Source organism: Geotrypetes seraphini, chromosome 16, assembly GCF_902459505.1.
Source record: "Geotrypetes seraphini chromosome 16, aGeoSer1.1, whole genome shotgun sequence".
Classification (NCBI taxonomy): domain Eukaryota; kingdom Metazoa; phylum Chordata; class Amphibia; order Gymnophiona; family Dermophiidae; genus Geotrypetes; species Geotrypetes seraphini.
In genome coordinates this window covers 11,092,984-11,103,239 of record NC_047099.1, presented here as the reverse complement: position 1 = coordinate 11,103,239, position 10,256 = coordinate 11,092,984, and the positions used below count along the sequence as shown (strand labels likewise).

General features: G+C 44.2%; 1 protein-coding gene across 1 annotated transcript in view; it reads left to right on the top strand.

Moving 5' to 3' along the window:
* The first annotated feature begins 2,866 nt into the window (after positions 1-2,866).
* The window catches only part of LOC117349594 (solute carrier family 12 member 3-like), a 52,594-nt gene continuing 45,204 nt past the window's right edge, over positions 2,867-10,256 (top strand). Inside the window, 1 exon segment of the mRNA XM_033923185.1 lies at positions 2,867-2,926. The gene's annotated coding sequence lies outside the window, so the exon portion shown is untranslated.

Sequence of the window (10,256 nt, the reverse complement as noted above, 5' to 3'; positions counted from 1 at the left end):
AAGGTATCTCTTTATTGTTTTTATATTTGTGACATTCAGAACATTTAGAAGGTATCTCTTCAGTGTCTTTATACTTATCACATTCAGAACATTTAGAAGGTATCTTTTTATTGTTTCTATACTTTTGACATTCAGAACATTGAGAAGGTATCTCTTCAGTGGTTTTATGATTATCACATTTAGAACTTTGAAAAGGTATCTCTTCAGTATATCTTTATACTTATCACATTCGGAACATTTAAACCGTTTCACTTTACTATCTTTATTCTGCAGAGATGCTCAGTGCTGCCCTCCTGTGGCAAATGTATAGCATAAAGGCTGAACCATTTTTTCCCTACCTGAGCAGAGTTTCAACATTACCCCCACCAGCATGAAAAGAAACAGGTGGTTAATGTGGAAACAGAGTGGGAAATGTAAATCAAACAAAACTGGACACATTTAAGGAAAGGAGAACTGAAACCAAAGGATAAGAAATTGGAAATTGCAACCCAGGACAGTGCATTACGGGAGATACGGATCGCAGCAAATACAGGAGTTAGAAAATGGAAAACCAGAAATGTAACTGCTAGGAACAGTTACCCTATTTTTAGACGCCTGCAAGGTGCTGAGGGTAGTAATTTTCAATGTAGAAAGATGCCATGAAATAACATCTCAGATCCTATGGGAACTTTGTAAACACTTTAGCATCATTAGATTGGAAGAGCCCTGGGGGGACCCACAACCCTAAGAGAATGAAGAGATTATGATCACCTGGGTCATCCCCATTCTGACCAGTAAAAAGCTGGATGCCGGGAAACTGGACACAATGGTGAAAGAGAAAAACTCCAGATGTGCATTAATCAGCAAAGTGTCTGCCCTTAGCAGTAACTCTATAAGCTGCAGGAAAAGAAAGAAGATCCTCAAGTACCAAGAGATACAGGCAGAATAGTTGCCAGATTTTACTCTGTAAACCTGTAGACCCCCCCCCCCCCTCCCAGTTCCACCCAACAATTTCTGATTTTTTCATTGCTGTTGACAGTGTGTAGCCTTCTGCAAGAAAGCGCACAAGCAACGATACTGGACTACGTATCCTATGCAAAAGTGACCCATTTGGAGACACTGCTCCTGAGAGAAATTGACTTATCTGTGTGTCCTGTAACCAGAGCATTTTTTAAAAAAAATTCTAATCACAAAAACACTCTACTTTTCTATGCTCTTGGATTAAGGGCGGTTGTCACTTATTATTGCATCCCCCCACATCATTTCTCTGTTCAGCTGTTTGATATGTATTCTTTAGTTGGGTGTCTGTTTCATCACTTAGTTTTTCCTCCAGCCATCCGTGCTGTATTCATATGGCCTCAGACTACAGGGATCTGAAATTTACAATAGCAAGGCAGTTGTGTTCTATTGGTCCTTTTTTTCATATTCCAGAAAGACGGGAAAAGTTAAAACACACCTGTCATCTAACTATAAATACTTTCTGGAATCACTATGAAATTTCCCTCCCCTGATTTTTAGCGGATGCCCTAAAAATCAGGGGAGGGAAATTTCATAGTGATTCCAGAAAGTATTTCTTCACAGAACGGGTGGTCGATTGCTGGAACGAACTCCCACTGCAGGTGATTGAGGCCAACAGTGTGTTAGAGTTTAAAAGTAAATGGGATTTTCACGTAGGATCTCTAAAGATGTAAAGGGGGGGGTCTGTAAAATCAAAGGGGTGGGTCATGAGAGTGGGCAGAATTGATGGGCTATGGCCCTTTTTTGCTGTCATCTTCTATGTTTCTATGTTTCTAAGTATAAAATACAAATACACCTTGTATTTCTGGAAAGAATATACAAGCAATTTTAAAATTAGAGAACCTTTACCAGAACCAGAAGTATAGATGGAGCCAGGAAAACACAGTAGAAAGTGTGAATGATAAAGTGTAGGGTTACCCTATGGCTCCAGAAAAAGGAGGACGGATTAAGGCATCTGGGTTTTACTTCCAGTGAAAACAATGGAAGTAAAACTCAGATGACTCAATCTGTCCTCCTTTTTCTGGAGCCATAGGGTAACCCTAATAAAGTGTCCTAATCCCCTGAGTTTATATTGTACCCCCAAGTCTCTCTATTCTTTCCCTCCCTCACATGAAATCCTCCATAGTATCCTGATCTCTATTCAGTTCCTGAACTCACTTCAAGTTTGTTTTCAGAACTATGCTGTCCAGTCAAACTCATTAGCTGGAGTCTCAGTCCCAGGTACTGAACAAATGAGAGATTTAAAGTAGAGGGGCTGGAATTAAAAGCGAGGAAATGCATTTCCTGATTCCTACCCTTACAACAGAGCTGTAAAGTTACCCAGTTCCAGGAAGACTTGTTGGCAAGTCCTGGTTTTGAACTTTTTCCCAAGGCATTGTGGGACTTGTAGTCCCTGATCCTAAATCAGTACTGCAGATCCCATAGGGTCAGAAATCTAGGCCAGGCCCAAAATTTCCCTCCTGGAAATGGATATCTTAGAAACTATGTTATAAGGAGTTTGGTTAGCTAGGGGCGGCAAACTGCAATACTGGAGGGCTGTGAACCTGTCAGGGTTTCAGGATATCCTTAGTAAATAAGCTTGATTATATTTGCATACAAAAATAAGATATGCTAGTTACCTACATCATTATGAATATCCTGGAATCCTGGATACTTTGCTGCATTCCAGGACTGCAGTTTGACACCCCTAAAATCTCACCTTGGCTTCTGGGGCCAGGTTAACTGTTAATCAGCTTGGGCAATCAGGGCTGCTGAAAGCTTCACAGGAGACACATGGGGCAGGATAGGAAGGAAGTGCTTCTGTCCTAGTACTGCTCCCGCCTCCCATTATAGCCTATTGGCTGGAATATCTGACCACTATGCTACAGGAGGAAGAGAGAGCTACTAGAAACAAGGATAAGCCACATCCTGACTGCAGCTGTCAATGGGGGTAAGTGAATCGCAAGAGGTTATTTCCCAGGACAGAGAATTCTGCAAAAAAGAAGAGTGATGAAGGGAGAGGGATAGATGGATTAGGAAGAGGCCAAAAGAGACTATGAGGAAAAAATAAACCAAGGAGGTGAAGAACTTCAAGCTGTTCTTTTGATATATTAAGGGGAAACGACCCGCGAAGGAAGCGATGGGACCGTTGGATGACCATGGAATAAAGGGAGCGCTAAAGGAGGACAAAGCAATCGCCGACAAACTGAACTCATTTTTTGCGTCTGTATTTACCGAAGAAGATGTATACAGCATACTGGAACCCATCAGGCTATATGCTGGAAATGAAGACGAAAAGCTGACAGGATTGACGGTTAGTCTACAGGAGGTATGTAGGCAGCTTGATAGGCTTAAGAGCGATAAATTTCCGAGACCGGGAATCCATCTGAGACCGACATCCATCCGAGGGTCATGAAGGAAGTGAAAGCTCAACTGCTTCAACTAATAGCCAATCTGTCGATCAAATCGGGAAAGATATTGGAAGACTGGAAGGTGGCAAATGTTATGCCGATCTTCAAGAAAGGTTCGAGGGGAGATCTGGGAAACTACAGATTGGTGAGTCTGACCTCGGTACCGGGAAAGATGGTAGAGTCGCTAATAAAGGATCGCATTATTGATCACCTTGATGGACAGGGGCTGATGAGGAGCAGTCAGCACGTTTTTAGCAAAGGCAGATCGTGTTTGATGAAATTGCTGCACTTCTTTGAGGGAGTAAACAGACAGATAGACAAGGGTGACCCGGTCGACATTGTATATCTGGATTTTCAGAAGGCGTAAACGACTACTTCGGAAAATTGCGAGCCATAGAATTGAGGGTGAAATACTCATGTAGATTAAAAACTGGCTGGATCATAGGAAACAGAGAGTGGGGGTAAATGGACAATACTCGGACTGGATGGGCGTCACCAGTGGGGTGCCGCAGGGCTCGGTGCTTGGACCCGTGCTTCTCAACATCTTTATAAATGATCTAGACATTGGTATGACGAGTGAGGTGATTAAATTTGCGAATGATACAAAGTTATTCAGAATAGTGAAGACACAGGGAGATTGCGAAGATCTGCAACGTGACATAATCAGACTTGAGGAATGGGCGTCAACATGGCAGATGAGGTTCAACGTGGATAAGTGTAAAGTGATGCATTTCGGTAACAAAAATCTCATGCACAGATACAGGATGTCCGGGTCGGTACTTGGAGAGACCTCCCAGGAAAGAGACTTGGGAGTTCTGATCGACAAGTCGATGAAGCCGTCCACGCAATGTGCGACTGCGGCAAAAAGGGTGAACAGAATGCTAGGAATGATAAAGAAGGGGATCAGAAACAGATCGGAGAAGGTTATCATGCCACTGTACCGGGCCATGGTGTGCCCTCACCTAGAGTACTGTGTCCAGCACTGGTCACCGTATATGAAGAAGGACACGGTACTACTCGAAAGGGTCCAGAAAAGAACAACTAAGATGGTTAAACGGCAGGAAGAGTTGCCGTACAGTGAAAGATTAGAGAAACTGGGCCTTTTCTCCCTCGAACAGAGGAGATTGAGAGGGGACATGATTGAAACATTCAAGGTACTGAAGGGAATAGACTTAGTAGATAAAGACAGGTTGTTCACCCTCTCCAAGGTAGGGAGAACGAGAGGGCACTCTCTAAAGTTGAAAAGGGATAGATTCTGTACGAACGTAAGGAAGTTATTCACCCAGAGAGTGGTAGAAACCTGGAACGCTCTTCCGGAGTCTGTCATGGGGGAAAACACCCTCCAGGGATTCAAGACAAAGTTAGACAAGTTCATAATAAACAAGGACGTGGAGGAGGGAGTGGAAAACTTGAAAAAGGATCTGCAAAAGTTAGAGGAATGGTCTAATATCTGGCATCTCAATTCAATGCAGAGCAATGCATTTGGGGATTAGAAATCAGAAGACGCCATATGTGCTGGGAGGTGAGAGGCTGATGCACGGATGGGGAGAGGGACTTTGGGGTGATAGTGTCCAAAGATCTAAAGGCGAAAAAACAGTGTGACAAGGCGGTGGCTGCTGCCAGAAGGATGCTGGGCTGTATAAAGAGAGGCGTAGCCAATAGAAAGAAGGTGTTGATGCCCCTGTACTTGCAGTATTGTGTTCAATTTTGGAGACCATATCTGGCAAAGGACATAAGACTTGAAGTGGTCCAACGGAGGGCAATGAAAATGATAAGAGGTTTGCACCAAAAGACGTATGAGGAGAGACTGGAAGCCCTGAATATGTATACCTTAGAGGAAAGGAGGGACAGGGGAAATATGTTCTGACGTTTAAATACTTGAAGGTATTAATGTAGTACAAAATATTTTCCAGAGAAAGGAAAATGGTAAAACCAGAGGACATAATTTGAGGTTGAGGGGTGGTAGATTCAAGAGCAATGTTAAGAAACTCTACTTTATGGAGAGGGTGGTGGATGCCTGGAATGTGCCACTGAGATAGGTGGTGGAGAGAAAAACAGTAACGGAGTTCAAAGAACTGTGGGATGAACACAGAGGATCTAGAATCAGAAAATAATAGTAAATATTGTAGAACTAAGGCCAGTACTGGGCAGACTTGCACAGTCTGTGTCTGTATATGACCGTTTGGTGCTGGATGGGCTGGGGAGGGCTTCAGTGGCTGGGATGGTGTATGTGGGCTGGAGTGGGCTTTGGCAGGGACTTCAGTAGTTGGAACCCAAGCACAGTACCGGGTAGAAGTTTGGATTCTTGCCCAGAAATAGCTCAGAAGAGAAAAAACCCCAACAACAAATTTTTAGATTGAATCAGGTTGGGCAGACCGGATGGACCATTCATGTCTTTAACTGCTGTCATCTACTATGTTACTTGAAAGGTATTAACGTAGAGCAAAATCTTTTCCAGAGAAAGGAAAATGGTAAAACCAGAGAGAAAAATTTAAGGTTGAGGGGTGGTAGACTCAAGAGTAATTTTAGGAAATTCTTCTTTACAGAGTGGGTAATTGATGCATCGAATGCGCTCCCGAGGGAGGTGGTGGAGAGGAAAATGGAGACAGAGTTCAAAAAAGCATTGAATGAACACAGAGGATCTCTAATCAGAAAATAATGGTATATATTGAAGAACTAAGGCCAGTACTGGGCAGACTTGCACAGTTGAGGATGGGCTGGGGAGGGCTTCGATGGCTGGGATGGTTTAGATGGGCTGGAGTGAGTTTTGAAGGAGACTACCAGGCAGAGCTCTGGTTTCTGGCCAAGAAATATCTAAGGAAAAGGACCATTTAAATTTAATGATTAATTTATAGAGCGTGAATGGATGTGTCAACTACTAGGATTTTAACCCAGAAATGGATAAATATAAGTTCCGAAAAGGTTTAGCTGTGAAAGCCTGGCTGGCTCAAGGGTTGAGTGCTGGGTAAGTAACAGGAGGCTGAGGGTTCAAACCTCAGCTAAGGAGTAGGGATGATACTGCCCCAAGAAAAAAGGAGTACTGGCTGCTAAGGAATGCTGGATTAGTAACAGGAGACAGAGGAAGAGAAAAGAGTAGTAACCTGAAGTTGAGGGTTCAAGTCTTTTTGTGTCTACAACTAGGATTTGAACCTAGAAATAGATAAATATAAGTTCAGTGCTGGGTTAATAACAGGGCTGAAAATACTCCATGTGAAGACAAGGGGGTAGTTTTACTCAAATTTAGTCCATTTTTCATAGTGAAAAGTCGCATAATCCCCAGCTGCTGCTGGTGGCTCTTGCAAAGAGGGTAGTAAGATGTGAAGGGAAGAGGTTGAAGGTTCAAGTCTCAGTTTTACTGAAATTTAGTTCAAAGTAAAAAGTAGCTTAAAATGTCTACTAGAGGTATTAGATTTCTTGCTTTCACTGTAGTTACTGAACCTCCTCCTTGTCTATCTGCCCCTTCTTCCTCCTCCCCCCCCATACACCCACCTCTTCCAGTCTATCTAACTCCTCCACTTACCTGCTATTGTCCCATCTAGCTTTGGACTAAGCTAGACTCGAACCTGTGACCTCCTATATTGAGACAAAGGCCTTTAGCCACTGAGCCACCAGTCAGGCAGGTACTAAGTGTTTCCTCTAGTCCACAACTGGACTGGTAAGAATTGGCTCACTTTTTATCCCCCTTATACCTCTCCTCCCATCATTCTGGTTTAACTTTCAAACAACTCAAGAAATAGGGGATTTCAACCCACAACCTTTAAGTACTGATCATGTACACAGCCACCATGCTACAAGCTGCTTCATATAATGCTGCTAATTTTGCTCCCTATTATACCTCTCATTCCCTAATATGAATTTAAAATTCAAACAGCTAGTCCAGGATGGGATTTGAACCCAGATCTCTCTGGTACAAGGTAACAAACTATTCCACTACTCCATCACTGGAGTGTCAAAATTTGGCTCACTAACAGCTAATTGTGCTTTTTTCCCGTTTTTGTAAATTGGTAGCACTGGTGCTGATTGAGGGCAATTATCCGGTCACATGATAACAAATCCCCTCAGTGCTTCTCAGGTAGTGCCAGGGTGGTTTGTGGGCAGAGTGAGAGGTCTCCAGTGTTACTCAGTTACCAGAGGGTCTTTTTTTAAATTCCATAACCACAGACCTACCCAGATATAGAGTTAAGACAATATAAAGAAGTTTCTAAGTGTATTTGAATAGCACTAGCTCTGACTGCCTCTCTGGATAAATACACTGTTTAATCTACTGTGGTAAGATTAAAAAAAAAAAAAAAAAAAAAAAAACCCAAACAAAACACTGATCAGCTGTTCTTCCTTTCCCTATGATTTGTTGCAGCATATCTCAACTATAAAAAATAAAAGATCTCAAGTGATGGGATTATTCTCAAATCCAAGGCTCTCCGCTGATGTCATGTACAGTCTGAGATAAGCACAGAGGATTCGTAGGTGTGAGGGCTTCAAGTCTGGGATTAGTACAGGGATTCAGGAAGAAGAGTGTAGTTACTTACCTGTAACGTAGGTTCTCCGTGGACAGCAGGATAGTCAGCCACATATGGGTGTTGTCCCAACACCTCCCAATTTGCGGATAAGCTCTCCAATAGCTCAGAGAGATTTTTTTTTTTTTTTTTTCTCTGAGCATGTGCAGTGCCCGGGCCCCACTGGGCATGCCCGAGCCCTACCCATTTCCCCCTAATCCCCAGGATGTTCCTAGCTGTGGCCGGGTCGGCCGTATGGGGAGGCGGGTGGGTTGTGTGGCTGACTATCCTGCTGTCCACGGAGAACCTACGTTACAGGTAAGTAACTACACTTTCTCCTAGGACAAGCAGGATGAGTCAGCCACATATGGGTGACTCTCTAGCCGAGGGATGTACCGACTGGACCTGCGCCTTAGCGCTTTGTGCATCCCTCGCCTGGCTGTGGAGGCCGAGCCGGGCAGGGTAATCAGGCAAAGCAGGTAAGGTTGTGGAAACAAGGTTTTAGATAAAGTGCTGTGTTAACTGAGCAATAATACTCACAGAACAGTGAACTGGTCAATGACAATCAATGAACGGGGGGAAACAACTGGTCCAAAGTGACAATTCGTACTTGCATGTGAGAATTCATACTTGCCTATTCCACATTCAGTCTAGACAGGAGTGCTGGAAGACCTACTTAACTCACAGAACAGCGAAACTGGTCAATGACAATCAATGAACAGTGAGAAAACCAACTGGTCAACAGTGACAATTCTTAACTGGTCAACAGTGACAATTCGTACTTGCATATGAGAATTCATACTTGCCTATTCCACATTCAGACTAGACAGGAGTGCTGGAAGACCTACTTAACTCACAGAACGGCGAAAACTGGTCAACGGTGACAATTCATAACTGGTCAATAGTGACAATTCGTACTTGCATATGAGAATTCATACTTGCCTATTCCACCTTCAGACTAGACAGGATTGCTGGAAGACTTACTTAACTCACAGAACAGTGAAATTGGTCAATGACAATCAATGAACAGTGAGAAAACCAACTGGTCAACGGTGACAATTCATAACTGGTCAATAGTGACAATTCGTACTTGCATATGAGAATTCATACTTGCCTATTCCACATTCAGACTAGACAGGATTGCTGGAAGACCTACTTAACTCACAGAACAGTGAAATTGGTCAATGACAATCAATGAACAGTGAGAAACCAACTGGTCAACAGTGACAAATCGTACTTGCATGTGAGAATTCATACTTGCCTATTCCACATTCAGTCTAGAAGGAGTGCTGGAAGACCTACTTAATCAATATCTATAACACCCTACTTGAACAGTGTTTGTCGATATTTATAACACCCTACTTGATCAGTGTTTGTCAAAGCTGTGCTAGTGGTTGCTGTCCCTCCTGGGAGGGAAGAGCCACTTCCAAGACTGCTCAGCCGAATGCATTTGGAGCGTGGAATGCTATGTCGAGGCAGTAGTGCTTGGTGAAGGTGTGCATGGAGGACCAAGTGGCTGCATCGCAGATGTCCCCTATTGGTGTGTGGTGCAGATGTGCCGTTGTGTTGGCTATGGTTCTGCGCTGGTGGGCGTTGGCTCCCACCTGCGGTTGATGTTGCGCTTTTCTATAGGTTTAGGGGATGCACTCTTATATCCAGCGCGAGCGCCTGCGTTTGGTGGCCGGAAGTCCTGGTCTGTTTTGGTCGTAGGAGACGAACAATTGAGGCTTGTCTAATCTGCTGCATAGTCAGGGCCCGCACACAGTCCAGGAGGTGTTGCTGAGGTGGCAGTGTGCCTTCCTGAGGGGAGATGTAGAGTGCCGGGAGGCACGCTGAAGCCACCTTTGGCAAGAATCGGGGGTGGGTTCTGGGTACCACCCTGTTCTCATGAGGGAGTGTGTCGGTAGACACGATGGTCAGGGTTTTCCCAGCCAGGAATACGGGATCTGCCTCCCCCAAAGGTTTGAAAGGATCGAGGTGAGATGATGCGGCACCAAGTTGAGGTCCCATCCGGGCGGTGGTGGTCTGAACGGTGGGTGCAGATTGGACAGTCCCTTCATGAAATTTTGTGATTACTGGATGCCTCGACACTGGTTTGCTGTCTAGGCCAGCGTGGTATGCCGTGATTGCACTTAGGTGGACCTTGATGGAAGTGGGTTTTAGGTCCCCCTAAGATAAGCTCAGTATGTACTGCAGGATGTCCGGTATGGGGCAGTTGTAGGGGTCTCGCTGCGTGTCTGTGCACTGGTAGCGGAACCTTCTCCCTTTCAACCCATAGCGTTTTCTGGTTGAAGGTCTTCTGGCTGCCATAAGAGTGTGCTCCACGTCTTGTGGTAGGTTCATCCTCTCATTATCCATGCGGTCAGGGCTAAGGAAC